The sequence below is a fragment of the Canis lupus genome, chromosome 35 (assembly GCF_011100685.1).
Source record: "Canis lupus familiaris isolate Mischka breed German Shepherd chromosome 35, alternate assembly UU_Cfam_GSD_1.0, whole genome shotgun sequence".
In the NCBI taxonomy this organism is placed as follows: domain Eukaryota; kingdom Metazoa; phylum Chordata; class Mammalia; order Carnivora; family Canidae; genus Canis; species Canis lupus.
The window spans coordinates 12,428,266-12,443,418 of NC_049256.1; the positions used below are offsets into that span (position 1 = coordinate 12,428,266).

At 35.6% G+C, this 15,153-nt stretch overlaps 1 long non-coding RNA gene across 1 annotated transcript; it reads right to left on the reverse strand.

Annotated features, from left to right (window-relative positions):
- Window positions 1-1,334: 1,334 nt before the first annotated feature.
- Window positions 1,335-12,237, reverse strand: LOC119867611. The gene is made up of 3 exons (XR_005384146.1): window positions 12,128-12,237; window positions 11,043-11,185; window positions 1,335-1,610 (listed from the first exon to the last, which is right to left on the reverse strand). It is a non-coding gene; the product is annotated as an uncharacterized LOC119867611 (long non-coding RNA).
- Between the last annotated feature and the right edge of the window lie 2,916 nt (window positions 12,238-15,153).

A 15,153-nucleotide genomic window follows, 5' to 3' on the forward strand; every position in this document is an offset into this window, starting at 1 on the left:
GTTATATTTTCTTTTTTTTATAATAAATTTATTTTTTATTGGTGTTCAATTTACCAACATACAGAATAACACCCAGTGCTCATCCCGTCAAAGTTATATTTTCTTTCTAGTTTTCTGTATCTTAAGAATCAATGGCACTTACCATCATTTATTTTACTATGATTTAAAATGTGGATAAAAGTTGGAAAAATGACAGGAGAAGCTCCCATATAACCTTTACCCATAATAATAAATTATTTATATTAGCTTTTTTAAAAAAGGATTTTATTTATTTATTTGAGAGAGACAGCACAAAGTGGAGGGAGGGGCAGAGGGAGAGACAGAAGCAGACTCCCTGCTGAGCACGGAGCCTTATGTGGAGCTCAATCCCAAGACCAATCCCAGGCAGATATTTAACCATCTAAGCCACCTTGGTGCCCCTTATATTTGCTTCGTAATCCTCCCTGTCTCTCTGCCTTTCTTTCTTTATATATATCTATTTATCTACATCTATATTTATATATCTTAGAAATTATTTGAGAATTGGTTGGAGTCATATTATCTTTTACCCTAAATATTTTAGTGATTGTTTTTGTGAGGGCTTTTCCTCATAAGCAATAGTATATTTATCAAAATCAGGAAGTTTAACATCAGAGCATATGTCAACATAGTCTATATCTTAAATTTTTAAAAAACTTCTCAATAATATTTTTAGTTATTTATTGTTTGGTCCAGGATCTAATCATGCGCTTAGTTGTCATACCACTTTAGTTTCCTTTAATCAGGAAGAGTTACTCAGTCTTTCTTGATGTTGACATATTTGAAGAATAAAGGCCAGTTTTTATATAGAGTTTCTTTTAAGGAGATTTGTCTTATGATAGATTCAGGTTATGATGCTTTAGCAGAGATGTCACATAAGTGGTCATGTGTCATTCCCAATGTGCCATGCTGGAAGGCACATGGTGATAGTTTGTCCTAACATTGGTGATGTTAGCACAATCACTTGGTTAAGGGGGTGTTTCCCAGGTTTCTATTTTTTTCCTCTTTATAATTAATAAATTATATGTGGAAATGTACTTGGAGGGTATGCAAATATACTATTCTCATAATTTTTTCACTTATACTTTTAGAGTCCATTGTTGATTTGTTTTTTTAATTTTAGAGACAGAAAGTGATAGAGCCCATGCATGTGTGAGTGGAGTGGGGGAGATGGGCAGAGGGAGAGAGAGGATCTTAAGCAGATTCCATGCTCAGTGGGGAGCCCAGTACAGGGCTCAATCTCAGCACCCTGAAATCATGACCCGAGCAGAAATCAAGAGTTGAACAATTAACAGACTGAACCACCCACATGCCTCCTATTGTTGATTTTCTAAATCCATTCTACCTTTATTGACATTGCGTTTTGAGTTCTTTGGGGCACATGGGTGTTCAGGGGGAGTATGTGCAAGAGAGCAGGCAAAGAGCTCACAATCATGGATGGAGGACAGTAGATGTTCAGCTCATGATCATGGGCAGGAAAGGGGACTTGTTGGATGTGATGTTCTAGACATTCCACTGTTATCAGGGCTTTTCTGGTCTGGTGGTTGGAATGTTCCAATCATTGCAAAATGTCTTTGTGCCTCAAGAAAGTGCTATAAGAAAGAAATACAATGAGTTTCAGTTACAAGATGAATTAAGCAGTCTTGTCTATTTCTGGTTTTAACTATTGGGGTCTATAGCCGAGGAACACCAGAAAATATGTATCCATGCATGTGTATGTGTGTATATGCATATGTGTACACATAGAGTGCATGAATATGTATGTATTTATCTTTAATGTGTTATGTATAATTAGTATAGACATGCACAAGCATATATAGAGAGACAAATATGCCAATAGTTATTTTTCTGTCAGTTTATACTGATATTTTCTATTGCAGTCAAACACCACAAGATACATTGCCACTTTCCCATTTCCATATGGAATTCCTTCTAAATGGTGAGAAACCCGGTTCTCATTCTTTAATTATCATAGCTATATTTCTATCTATTTGTATGTATAGATATCATATGATAGATATAGAGATATATTTTTATTAAGCCTAGAATACATGGAAAGACTCTTCAGAATTGCCCACCCATACCTCTGTAGAAAGCAATCCTACTAACTGGAACTCAACATCTCTTTACTGTGTTTCAGGTAAAATTTACACATGTTGAAATACACAAACCTTAAGTGTTCAATTTAATGAGCTTTAAAAATGTACATACTCTTAGTGTCACACTGAAACTTAACCTTTTCTTTGAAGATGACCTAGGTTAGCCGCCACATGCAACTCAAACATTTTTATGTTACAAAACCTACTGCAATTATTTCCCTGTAGATTATGGTCAGTAGACTATGAGCTCATTAAAGAAAGAGACTATGTCTCTTCATTTTTTGAGTACCTAGTTTCAAACGATGTCTAGCATATAAGTAAATAAGTAAAATGCCATTGCAACAAAGAGTCTGCAGCTTTCAATAAAGGGTATGTATAATGTTAAAAGCTAAGATCTGCTTATTATTTCTATTGAATCACCAGTAAGGGACATTTTGATAAGAATTGTCAAGACATGAGAAGGGGGAAAAAGGCAGCAGTTGGAATGCTAATAAATCATTAGGTTCTTGTAACTCTTTACAAAGCCCTAATGCTCTTTTAAGCATTCATCTAGTCTTTGAAATTGGTGGGTGGTATGAATTACTACCACTATATTTATATTATTAAGACCTTAAGTTTTAGCAAGATATTCAAAGGTAAATATAGGTTACCTGTCCAAAAGTAAGTGGAGAAGAACATTTTTGTAGTTCCTGGTTGATGTTCTGACACCTAAGATTTATTATTTTCAGTTGCCTAAAAGCAGTGGGTAATCAAATTTGTTGACAGACAGATATTAGTATAATATCACTAACTGTTATGACAAAAGGAGAAGCTACACGAGTTGAAATTTGATTCTGCAATTGCTTCAGAGTCATGTCTGGAGCTGTTTTTCTTTTTCTTCCAAAAAAAAAAAAAAGAAAAGAAAAAAAGAAAGCCAGAAAATATATATACTCTTTTGAATATAATTAGCTACATAAATATTTCTAATTCCTACGAGAAGTTATGGCAGAATAGTTTTATGACAGGAACCCTGGAAAGATATCAAAACACTCGGATTCTGGCTATGGATCATCCACTTGTCAACTTGAAATCTTATATAAGTCATAATACTTTAAGCTATATGATGACAAGAGAGCCACTTCATAAGGTTATTATGAAGGCTAAAGAAGATGATAATGATGCTGATTCTGAGAGTAGATTACATTTATTTGGGGCTTATCATATACTAGGCACTCCTGTTTATTTTTCATTAAATCCCCACAAAACCCCCTGAAGTTTAGTATACTTTTTGAAATATGAGACAACTGGAGTTTGGAGAATTTAGGTAACTTGCTCAAGGTCACATATTTCAAAAAGTGGTAGAGCAACATTTCAAATCCAGGTGTCTCCAATACCAAAGTACAATTGTAATTGTTCTTTATTCCAAACACATGAAAAAATATCAGAATTTCTGATGAATATTAAATAATCCTATTGTGCTAGTTCCTTTCACTTTTCCTTCTATGCTCTCTGGAGCATCTCAAGGCATGCTAACAAATTTAACAACCACCTAAAACATTATGCATCAAATCTGCGTTTGCAACTCAAACTGCCTTTCTGTAAACTCAATAACTATACATCCAACATCCTTGAATGTTCTATAGGCATCTCAAATTCAATATAGCCTTACCCAAACTCATTATTTCCATGTTAAATGTGTTCTATCCGTGGTCCCTGTATCAATCAACAGTTTTCTTGTAGCTACCTTACCTCTTTCAAGTCTTCATAACTTATTGGATGTTGTTTATACTCCTTAACATGACTGATCAAATCCTTCTACTCATTAAAAATTCAGCTTGAAAAACCCCTTCCTCTTTGGGTCTTTGCAATATCATTTAATTAGCATCACCTCTATTTAGCTTTCATATTTTGTATATGACTCTATTCTTATATTTTACCATTCTATATTTTAGTGATAAATAAATTTTTATCCCCCACTGCATAAACACAGTTCATTAGAAGTTCTTGGATAAGGGGCCTGGGTAGCTCCATTTGTTAAGTGCCTGCCTTCAGCTCAGGTCGTGATCCTGGGGTCCTGGGATCGAGCCTCGCATTGAGTCCCTGCTCGGCAGGGAGTCTGCTTCTCCCTCTCCCTCCACCCCTTTCCCCTGGTTGTGGTCTCTCTCTCAAATAAATAAATAAAATCTTTTTTTAAAAAAGGAAGTTTTGGATGATGGAAGTGTATTACATATGTTCTAGTAACTACTATGAGGCACAGTATAGCAATACACTCTATGGTCTGTAAGGGCAGAGACTATATCTTTGTTTAGTTTTATATATCTAATATCAAAAACATAGGAGATCCTCAATAAAATATAGGAAATCAATCAATTGGTCAATGAATAAATAAAATATTTTCCAGGGGCTGAGTGGGGGGAAATATACTTACCACAAATACCAGACAATTGCTACATGGAGGTACTGAGGAAACTAATTAATAAACTTTGATTTCTCAGTGAATGAAAAGTTAATGCAACTAGGTTTTCAGTAATAGAATAGGAGCTTCTATCAAGTCAACCTACTCTTAGATAACAACTATAAATTCTATTTGAAATATAAAACACAATAATCTAAAGGCATTCTAGAGGAACTAAAAGAAACTGGAAGTATATCTACATTGAGAAAAAGTAAGTGGCACAGGGTAATTTTTTTGTTTTTAGATAGTTTTTTGTTTGAGAGTAGGCCCTAGTTGTAGCTTGTTGCATGGCTAAAATTGTAATAGAAATGCACAGGCTTACAGCCATAGGAGAGAATTTGGGGAGACAACACAGCTGAAAAATGAAGAGGGAAATCCTGGGAAGTGAAAGCCACAGGCAGGGCAGGAAGAGGGTGGTTCTGCATATAAACTTGGCCCAACTCTCTGATTGATCTTTGAACTACAAACACATAGAGTAAACTCTAAATGCCCTGCAGGGAAAACAGAATTCAAGTTTGAGTCAAAGTCAAATTAACTGCCTGCTTAAAAATAAAAAAAAACAATGAAAAATATTCTTCAGAGAGACATAACACAATCCAGTGTCTCTACAATGTATTAGTCACTACGCTCAAGTCATTCAAAATTACTGGACTTATGAAGAAACAGGAAAATGTGATATACTCAAAACAAAGAAAATAAGTGGAGATAGAACTTAGATGACCCAGATGTTAGAATTAGCAGAGAAGGATTTTAAAACAGCTACTATAACCATCTCAAGGGTTTAAAGGAAACATGTTCATAAATAAACAAACAGAATATCTAAGCAGAAAAACTGAAATCACAAAAGAAAACCAGATGAAAATTCTAAAAATGGAAAATACAGTATTTGTTTGTTTTTAAAGATTTTATTAATTTATTCATGAGAGACAGAGAGACAGGCAGAGGGAGAAGCAGGCTCCATGCAGGGAGCCTGATGCAGGACTCAATCTCAGGACCCCAGGATCACAACCTGAGCCAAAGGCAGATGCTAAACCACTGAGCCACCCAGGTGCCCTGGAAAATACAGTATTTGAAATGAAAATTTCACAAAGTGACTTTAACAGCAGACTGAAATGAGAAGAGTCAGTAAATTTGAAGATAGATCAATAGAAAATATCTAAGCTAAAAAAATAAGAGATTGGAAAAAATGAAGAGTATCAGTGGCTATGAAGGCATTATGGAAAGGTTTAACATATATTTTACTTACAGTCACAGCATGAGAGAAAAAAATTTGAAAAAATAATCGCGATAATTTCCCTTAATTTGGTGAAAAGGATACATTCACACATATAACAAGTCCAGTGAACCCCAAGTAGAAAAAAAAATAAAATTACATCTAAGCATGTCAAAGTCAAAGACCTGAAAACCACAAATTAAAGAAATTCTTGAAAGAAATCAGATTAACCAGAGATTAGTTTATTGCCTGCAGTGGAGTGATTTGGATTAATAATTTCTCATCACAGACAATGGACAGAAGAAGATAGTGCAATGACATTTCTAAAATGGAAAAAGAAGAAAAAAGCCAACTCAATGCAGTGAAAATAACCTTCAAGAATGAAAAAAAAAAGACATTATTCGATAAACAAAAACTAAGAGAACTTTTATCAGCCAGCTTGCAGTACAAAAAAATTCAAAAGAAATTCTTCTGAGGAGAAGAATTAATTCCAAAGGGACACTGGGACACTCAAGTCTTCAGAAGAAAATGAAATACCAAAAATGGTACATGTGTAGCAATATATAAGATTAATTTCTTCCTTCCAGATTTTTAGAAATGTGCATGACTGTTTAAAGCAAAAAATTATAACAATTTATTATGGGATTGATAACATTTGTAGATTAAATACATATGGTAACTAAAAAATGAAGGAGTTTAAAATTCAATATTTTTATTTTTTTTTTTTATTTTATTTATTTTTTTTTTTTTTAAATTTTTATTTATTTATGATAGTCACTAGAGAGAGAGAGAGAGAGAGAGGCAGAGACACAGGCAGAGGGAGAAGCAGGCTCCATGCACCGGGAGCCCGATGTGGGATTCGATCCCGGGTCTCCAGGATCACGCCCTGGGCCAAAGGCAGGCGCCAAACCGCTGCGCCACCCAGGGATCCCAAAATTCAATATTTTTAAAAAGGTCATTATACTTTATATAAAATGGCGCAATATTAAATCTAAGTTGACTGTGAAAAATTAAGGGTATGTATTGTGACCCTTAGGGTGGCCACTTGAAACAATGCAAAATGATGTAATGACTAAAACCCATTAGAAGGCAATTCTCTAAAAAGAGAACTAAGAGAAATTAAGAAAGTAGAGTCAGAGAATAAAGAAACTTGCTGTGACAAGAACTGGGTGTTGTGATGAATCACTGAAACAAATATTGCACTGTAAACTAACAAAACTTAAATAAAAGCAAACAAACACACACACACACACACACACAAAACAGATGGAACCAACAGAAAACAATAGTAAAATGGTTGGTCTGATTTCCAACACATTCATAATTAGATTAAATGTGAATGAACCAAACAATCCAACTAGAAGTCAGAAATTCTCAGAACAGATAATAGTGAGACCCAATATAGTCTCTTCACAAGAGATGAACTTTATTTATTTTTTAAGAGATGAACTTTAAATATAAACACACAGATTGGTTGAAAGTAAATGAGAGTAAAGGATGAGTCATGCAAACAGTAAACTCAAGAACACTGAAGTAGCTATATTAACATGACATATAATACATGCCAAGGCAGAGTATTACAAAAAGATAAGAACAATAAGAAGATAAATTTCCAAAAAGACATACTAATCATACATGTATATGCCTAATAAAAGAGGTTCAAAATATATTAGATAAAAAGATAACATAATTCTAGGAGAAAAGAGATTGACAATGATACCATATGACAGGTAAAGGGAACAAAATCATAGAACCTTCTCAATAGATGCATAAAAAGCACTTGACATATTAAAAACTTCATTCTTTTTTTTTCTCTTTTTTTATTTTTTATTTATTTATGATAGTCACAGAGAGAGAGAGAGAGAGAGAGAGAGAGAGAGAGGCAGAGACACAGGCAGAGGGAGAAGCAGGCTCCATGCACCGGGAGCCTGATGTGGGATTTGATCCCGGGTCTCCAGGATCGCGCCCTGGGCCAAAGGCAGGCGCCAAACCGCTGCGCCACCCAGGGATCCCAACTTCATTCTTGATATTAAAAAAAACCCCTCTAAGTAAACTAGAAATAGAAAGCAACTTCCTCCACTTGATATTTATGTAAATGTTACAGTTAATATAATACTCAATGGTGAGACACTGTTTTCTCTATTGGACTGGACACAGGGCAAAGATTCCCCCCCCCCTTAATATTGTAACAGAGGCTCCAGTCAATGGAATAAGACAAGCAAATGAAATAAAGAGCAAATGCGTGTTTCTGTAGAAAATTCTAAGAAATCTATAAGCAACTACAGAAATAATAAGCAAATTGTAAAATGTTGCAGGATACATGATTAATCTTCTATAATAATGTGTTCTTTTTATATTTCATTGATTTGCTGCTATAAAATGTAAAATTCCATTTCTAATAACAATTAGAAAAATAAAACATTTAGAAATAAACAAAAATGTGCAAGACCTCTCCACTAAAAAACCACAAAACATTGCTGAGGGAAATTCAGGAAAACCCAAATAAATGGACAGATATACCATGTTTATGGATTAGAAAACTCAGGTAAGTGTGAAAAAGAAGAAAAAGGCTGGAGGATTTATACTACCTGAATTTAAAATTTACCAAAGTTATATCAATCAAGACAGTATGATACTGGCATAAAGATGGACAAATATCAATAGAACAAAATAGAGAACTGAAAAATAGACTCACACTCATACAAGCAATTCATTTTCAATGAAGGCACCAAAGAAAAACATTATGGACAAGGAAAATTATTTCAAAGAAAGATACTGGAATAATTGGATATTGAACTGACAAATGTTTGCCCAGAGGGAACCTGGATATTTTTTAGTGTTGCTCTTGTCCAGTACACTAATCTTTTTTTTTTTTTAAGATTTTATTTATTTATTCATGAGAGACACACAGAGAGAGAGGCAGAGACACAGGCAGAGGGACAAGCAGGCTCCATGAGCCCTACATGGGACTCGATCCCTGGTCTCCAGGATCATGCCTGGGCTGAAGGCGGCGCTAAACTGCTAAGCCACACAGGGATCCCCCAATACACTAATCTAATGTGTCACCCTTTTCTATTTATCCCTTGGCAATGTGGTATCAGCTAATCAAAGCACTGTTTCCACCATCATAGTAATATTCCTACTGTAGGAGAATTCTTTATTTTTTTATAAAAATTATCTTTTTAAGTTATAAGAGCAACAGTTTTTCATTAATGAAAGCTCCAATGTTAAAGTATAAAGTAAACAAAAACTACCCATGATCACACAACCCAGACATTTTGGGGTGGTCTTTCTAATCTTCTGTATATGATGTCATAAATTTGTATAATTCATTTTTAACCTAATATTGTTTTGCATGTGATTTTCTTTTTTTCAAGACTCCTTTTAAGAGTTTATTATTTTTATTTCATGGCATGTGACAATATTAGCTTTCATTTCAACATATTCTCATGACATTTTTAACTCCTTAAGAGTTTATTATTTTTATTTCATGGCATGTGACAATATTAGCTTTCATTTCAACATTTCATGACATTTTTAATTACATTTGCTGAAGACCTAAATTTTAACCGCAAGCTATATCCCAACTACTCTTCCAAGAGACATCTATTTCTGGAGTATATGCCGAATCCATAGTGACTCTTCTTCTGTGGAAATTGCCCATTTCACAATCACCTCACCAAAATATAACTTTGCTATTGAACAAGCATGGTTCAGAGAAGTATCACAGATCACATTTTATTATAAATTGTATTATAAACTTAAACTTTAAATTTATTGCGGATGTTTAGTTCTTGACTTGCCCCTGATGAAATTTAGGGGAAGGTCACAAACTGAGCATTTCAAAATTAAATTTTATATCCTGTTACAAGAAAAACCACAGAAGTGGTCTCTAGACTGCCAAAGTTACAGTAGATAATCTGTTCCAAGACCACAGATGATTCTAAATTTTGGGCAACATAAACAAAATGGGCCAATTATACTGTCACCTGGGAATTGCAAAACAAAGTTCAGAGTAAAATGTGCCTCTTCATGTGGCCTGTGTTCATAACCCACTTGATGGAATGAAGGACCAGAGAAAGGCAGTCTTTAGAGAGAAGGAAGCAGGAGGAAATGCACAAAGGAGAAGCAGCTATGGACTAAGAGCATTTCCTGAGTCTGTCAGCTGTCAGTTGTTGGTTTCACTTCCTTCCAGAATGCCAGTTGCATTCCTGCTTTTGGGTTCTGTGAAATCCCTCAATCTTTGCAACACCCAACTCCTCACTTCTTTGTTTTTGGTCAAACTGCATTTCTGATAAAGAGGCCCCAGTAATGCAAAAATAAATATAGCTAATGGGAGGTTTTCTCCTGTCAATCCTACTCATGATTAGTATATTCTTTGGCTTTGCCCCTGGAAGGGGGTCCTTCTCTGACCTATTATTGCCTTAGTCTCAGGGTCCATGTTGGCTTTATACTGCCCAGTGCTCACTCACCACTTATACTGCTCCTCACTCACTCAGTTTATGTTACCCCTGCTACTCACTACTTACATGCTCCACCTCTACTTAACGGGCCTCCCCTCCTACTCACTATTTATATGCACCCCCACTCAGTGCTTATATGCCCCCCCCACTCACTAAATGCTCCTCACTCACAAATTACTTATATGCCCTCTGCTCACTCATGAAGATGCTGAGTAGAGTGTCTCAGATCACCTCTACTCTTTTGCAGCTTCAATGTCAAGCTTTAAATTTTTTTTTTTTTTTTTTTTTTTTTAATTTTTATTTATTTGTGATAGTCACAGAGAGACAGAGAGAGAGAGGCAGAGACACAGGCAGAGGGAGAAGCAGGCTCCATGCACCGGGAGCCTGATGTGGGATTCGATCCCGGGTCTCCAGGATCGCGCCCTGGGCCAAAGGCAGGCGCCAAACCGCTGCGCCACCCAGGGATCCCCAATGTCAAGCTTTAACCTATATTTTTCAGAGGTGAGAGAGTAGGCTGTCAGAAAATGCACAGGATTTTATATTCAGTGACTCCTTCAGATTAATTTTTAACTCAAATCCCTTTGTGTTGTTTCTAGAGAGGAAATCAAGTTTTATTTGCCTAGTAAATATTACTAGTATTTCCAATGTAATCAATAATTTTAATACTTTGACAATGAAATACCTGAGTTTTTGGCTTCTGAATGTCAGTAAGTTCTGTTTTCAGAAATTTTGCCTGGGGTGAAGCACAGATTTACATGTCATATTTTTAGTGACTAAGCCCTGCCCTCCCCGCCCCATAAAAGACATTCACTCACCTTCTTAAACACAAATTTTTCCAGTATTACTAATACAATTCTTTTCGTTGTTGTTGCTTCCTCACAGCAGTGTGAACTCAGGATTGTTAGACCTGTCACATGAAGGCTGGCTTCCAGGAGGTCCTCTTTCAGCCTGGGCTCACCTTACCAATATATTTTTTATTGGTTAGTGTAGTTCTTTTTTTAAATATTTTTTTTATTTATTCATGACAGACATACAGAGAGAGAGAGAGGCAGAGACACAGGCAAAGGGAGGAGAAGCAGGCTCCATGCAAGGAGCCTAATGTGGGACTCGAACTCGGAAATCTGGGATCACACCCTGAGCCAAAGGCAGGCACTCAACCACTGAGACACCCAGGGGGTCCTTGGTTAGTGCAGTTCTAAGCATACATCTAGAACACCAAAGATAGTAGAGACTTAGCAAAACTCTAAAATTTCTTGATAATTTTTCCTCACATAATTTAGAAAATTATCTTTATAATTCATGTTGCAGACTCTGCCTTGGGTGAAAAAGTTTTAGCTTAGAAAATTGGTTTGTAGAACGCATTAGGTTTTTGAAACTTGGTTTCTCTGCACTCTCAAACTATTGTGAAACTTTTTAAAAGTAAGTTAATCAAGCAAAAATGATCAATAAATGGCCTTGTGCTAGGTGACAGGTGTTATAGAACACCTCCCCCCACCATGAGATATGGACTTTGCCCTCCTTTGTCTAATCAAGTGGATGAAAAGAGATACAAAGCACCAGGAATAAAAGTGTAGAGTGATATACGTATGTTGATTTTTAGAACTTCTGAGACCAAGGAAAGAGAAATGGAAGAAGTAAACACAGAAGCTAAGTTACAAAGCATTCCCAGAGAGCGTACAGTTTGTATTTCTGACAATGTTTCTGTCATTCCTTTCTTGGGGCTTACCTAAAATGAACTAAAGCTAAAATGGTCAGAGAGAATATTCTAGAGAAGTGGAAGTTGATTTGGAGCCAAAAGGAGGACACAGGATTTGAAAGGATAAATCACCATGTGGACAACATAAGTCAAAGTATGGAGATGAGAATATACTCAGTTTTATAGAGAAGCAGTTAATCTTACCAGAGCATAAGTGCAGGTTGGAAGCCGTGGGAAGCAATACCAGGTGAACATGATGGATAAGGAGAAGTCAGAGGAATATAAACATAAGGAGCATTGGGAATTGCTGGACAGAGAAATAACAGGATGAAAATTGGGGTTGGGGAGATGAGTTGGCAAAGGTCATGAAAGACGCATTGGAAGGGTGGAGTCTGGAACCTGGAAAACTAACTAGGACGTTGCTGGAGTGGGCAATAAATCAATGGACTGGGCAGTGTCACTGCAATTATAGTTTCATTCTTTTGCATGAGGCTGTCCAGTTTTCCCAGCACCATTTATTAAAGAGACTGTCCTTTCCCTGTTGTATGTTCTTGGCTCTTTTTCATATATTAATTGACCATATACACATGGTTTTATTTCTGGGCTCTGTATTCTGTTCCATTGATCTATGTGTCTGTCTGTATGCCAATGCTATATGGTTTTGATTATTATAGCTTTATAATACAGTTTTAAATCAGGGACAAAGATACTTTGTTTTTTCTCAAGCTCTTTAGAGTCTTTTGTGGGTCTGTACAAATTTTCTGATTCTTTGTTCTATTTTAGGAAAAATGCCATTAGAATTTTGATAGGGATTGCACTGTATCTGTAGATTGCTTTGGGTAGGATGGGTTTTTCAACAATAGTCTTTCAATCTATGAGCATGAGACTTCTTCCCATTTATTTGTGTCTAATTTCTTTCATTAATATCTTATAAACTACATACTTCAGAGATTTATTATCATTTATATTAACCTTTAGAGAAGATGCTCTGGAAGGTTAGATTCTTAATCTAATGATGTTGTCATTACCTCAAATTCTTAATTTTCTTTCAAACCAAGTTATGAACTATGCAGACAAAGCAATGAAACCTTTGAAAAACAAAAAGACAATGAGGATCCCAGATGAGAGTCATGACAAAGAAATACAATTGTGAAATGCTGGCTGAGATCTTAGATTATAGAAAGAACATAGGTGTGGCAACTGGCAAAATTTGAATAAAGTCTGTTGATTAATTAATGGTGTTCTGTATACTATTTTTACTTCCCTAGTTTTGAGACTTGTACAATGGCTTCATTTGTGGAAGCCAGAAGAGTATCTGAAAACTTTTGGGATTATTTTCATAATTTGGTTAAAAGAGTAAAATTAATTCATAATATATCATTTAAAATGTCCCTAAAATGAATTAATATACAAAAAAACTCAACAGAGAGAGATACATAAAAAGAGAGGGAGGCATTTCTTTAAAAAAATTTTTTTTGTTTTAAATTCAATTAATTAACATATAGTATATTATTAGTTTTAGAGGTAGAGTTCATTGGTTCATCAGTTGTGTATAACACAAAGTGCTCATTACATCTACCGTCCGTAATGCCCATCACCCAGTTACCCTGTCCCCCCCCCCGCCCCCGCACCTCCCCTCCGGCAACCCTCAGTTTGTTCCCTATAGTTAAGAGTCTCTTATGGTTTGTCTACCTCTCTGATTTCATCTTACTTTATTTTTCCCTCCCTTCCCCTATGATCAACTGTTTTGTTTCTTAAATTCCACACATGGTGAGAGGATATGGTAGTTATCTTTCTCTGACTGATTTATTTCACTTAGAATAATATCCTCTAGTTCCCTCCACACTGTTGCAAATGGTAAGATTTCATTTTTTGATGACTAATATTCCATTGCATATATATGTGTGTGTGTGTGTGTGTGTGTGTGTGTGTGTATTCTACCTCTGTATCCACTCATCTGTTGATGGACGTCTGAGCTCTTTTTACATTTGGTTATTGTAGACACTGCTGCTATAAACATTGGGGTATAGGTACCCCTTTAATCACTATGTTTGTATTGTTTGGATAAGTACCTAGTAGTGCAATTGCTGGATCATAGGAAAGCTCTAGTTTTAACTTTTGAGGAACCTCCATACTGTTTTCCAGAGTGGCTGTACCAGCTTGCATTCCTACCAATAGCATGAGTGGGTTCCCCTTTCTCTGCATCCTCACCAACATCAGTGGTTTCCTGACTTAATTTTAGCCATTCCGGCTGGTATGAGGTAGTATCTCATTCTGCTTTTGACTTGTATTTTCCTGATGCTGAGTGAGGGCTAGTATCCAAGGTCTGTAAAGAACTTATCAAACTCAATACCCAAAAAACAAATGATCCAGTCAAGAAATGGGCAAAAGACACGAACAGACATTTCTCCAAAGAAGACATACAAATGGCCAACAGACACATAAAAAAATGTTATACTTTTTGATCAAAAGAAATATTTTCCCAGGCTGGTCACTCAGCTGACATCACACCAAGCAACTCCTATATCCAAATAACAGATCCACCCTCAAATAATAAACATTAGCACCATTGATGGCATTTTAAAAAATGTGCTGTTTATTAAAGTTAGTCTAAAATACCCAATGTGAAAGAAAACATTCCCATTTCAAATAGAAAAGCAACCTTATTGGCATAAATGCTTGCCTTCAAACCAGGAAAACTTTTTAACACAACTTCATCAATCTGTTTCCAGATACTTAAATAGTTAGCCCTACCTGGCTACTCTTACTGAGGCAATGATGAAATTTTTAAGGATGCATTTCCAATTGAGGTCAATTCAGCAATTTCAAAGTAAGTGACCAATTTTAATACATGCATTTTTTTTCCTTCCTCATCTCTTAGGCCTCAGTATGCATGAGAAGGAAATGGCCTTGTTTTTCAAAGGCTCACAAAGACCAGAAAGGAATCAATAATGATTTCAAAATGCTTAATAATCTATTCACATCATGTTCAGACTTTCAGAAAGGAAGAGGACAAGCAAAAGGAAAAAGGGTCTTTAATTTGTCCCCACTTTAAGTAATTTCTCCAGAGTTTCCAGACCCAGGGAGAAAAATTGTTACAAAACAGTCCCTCTATTTAAAATGTGATCTTTCTAAATGGGCCTCCTAGTACCCTGGACCACAAATTTTTCACTGCTGATCCTCACCCTGGAGTAAATTAATATGTTTGTTCATCCTTCTTTTGTATTTTA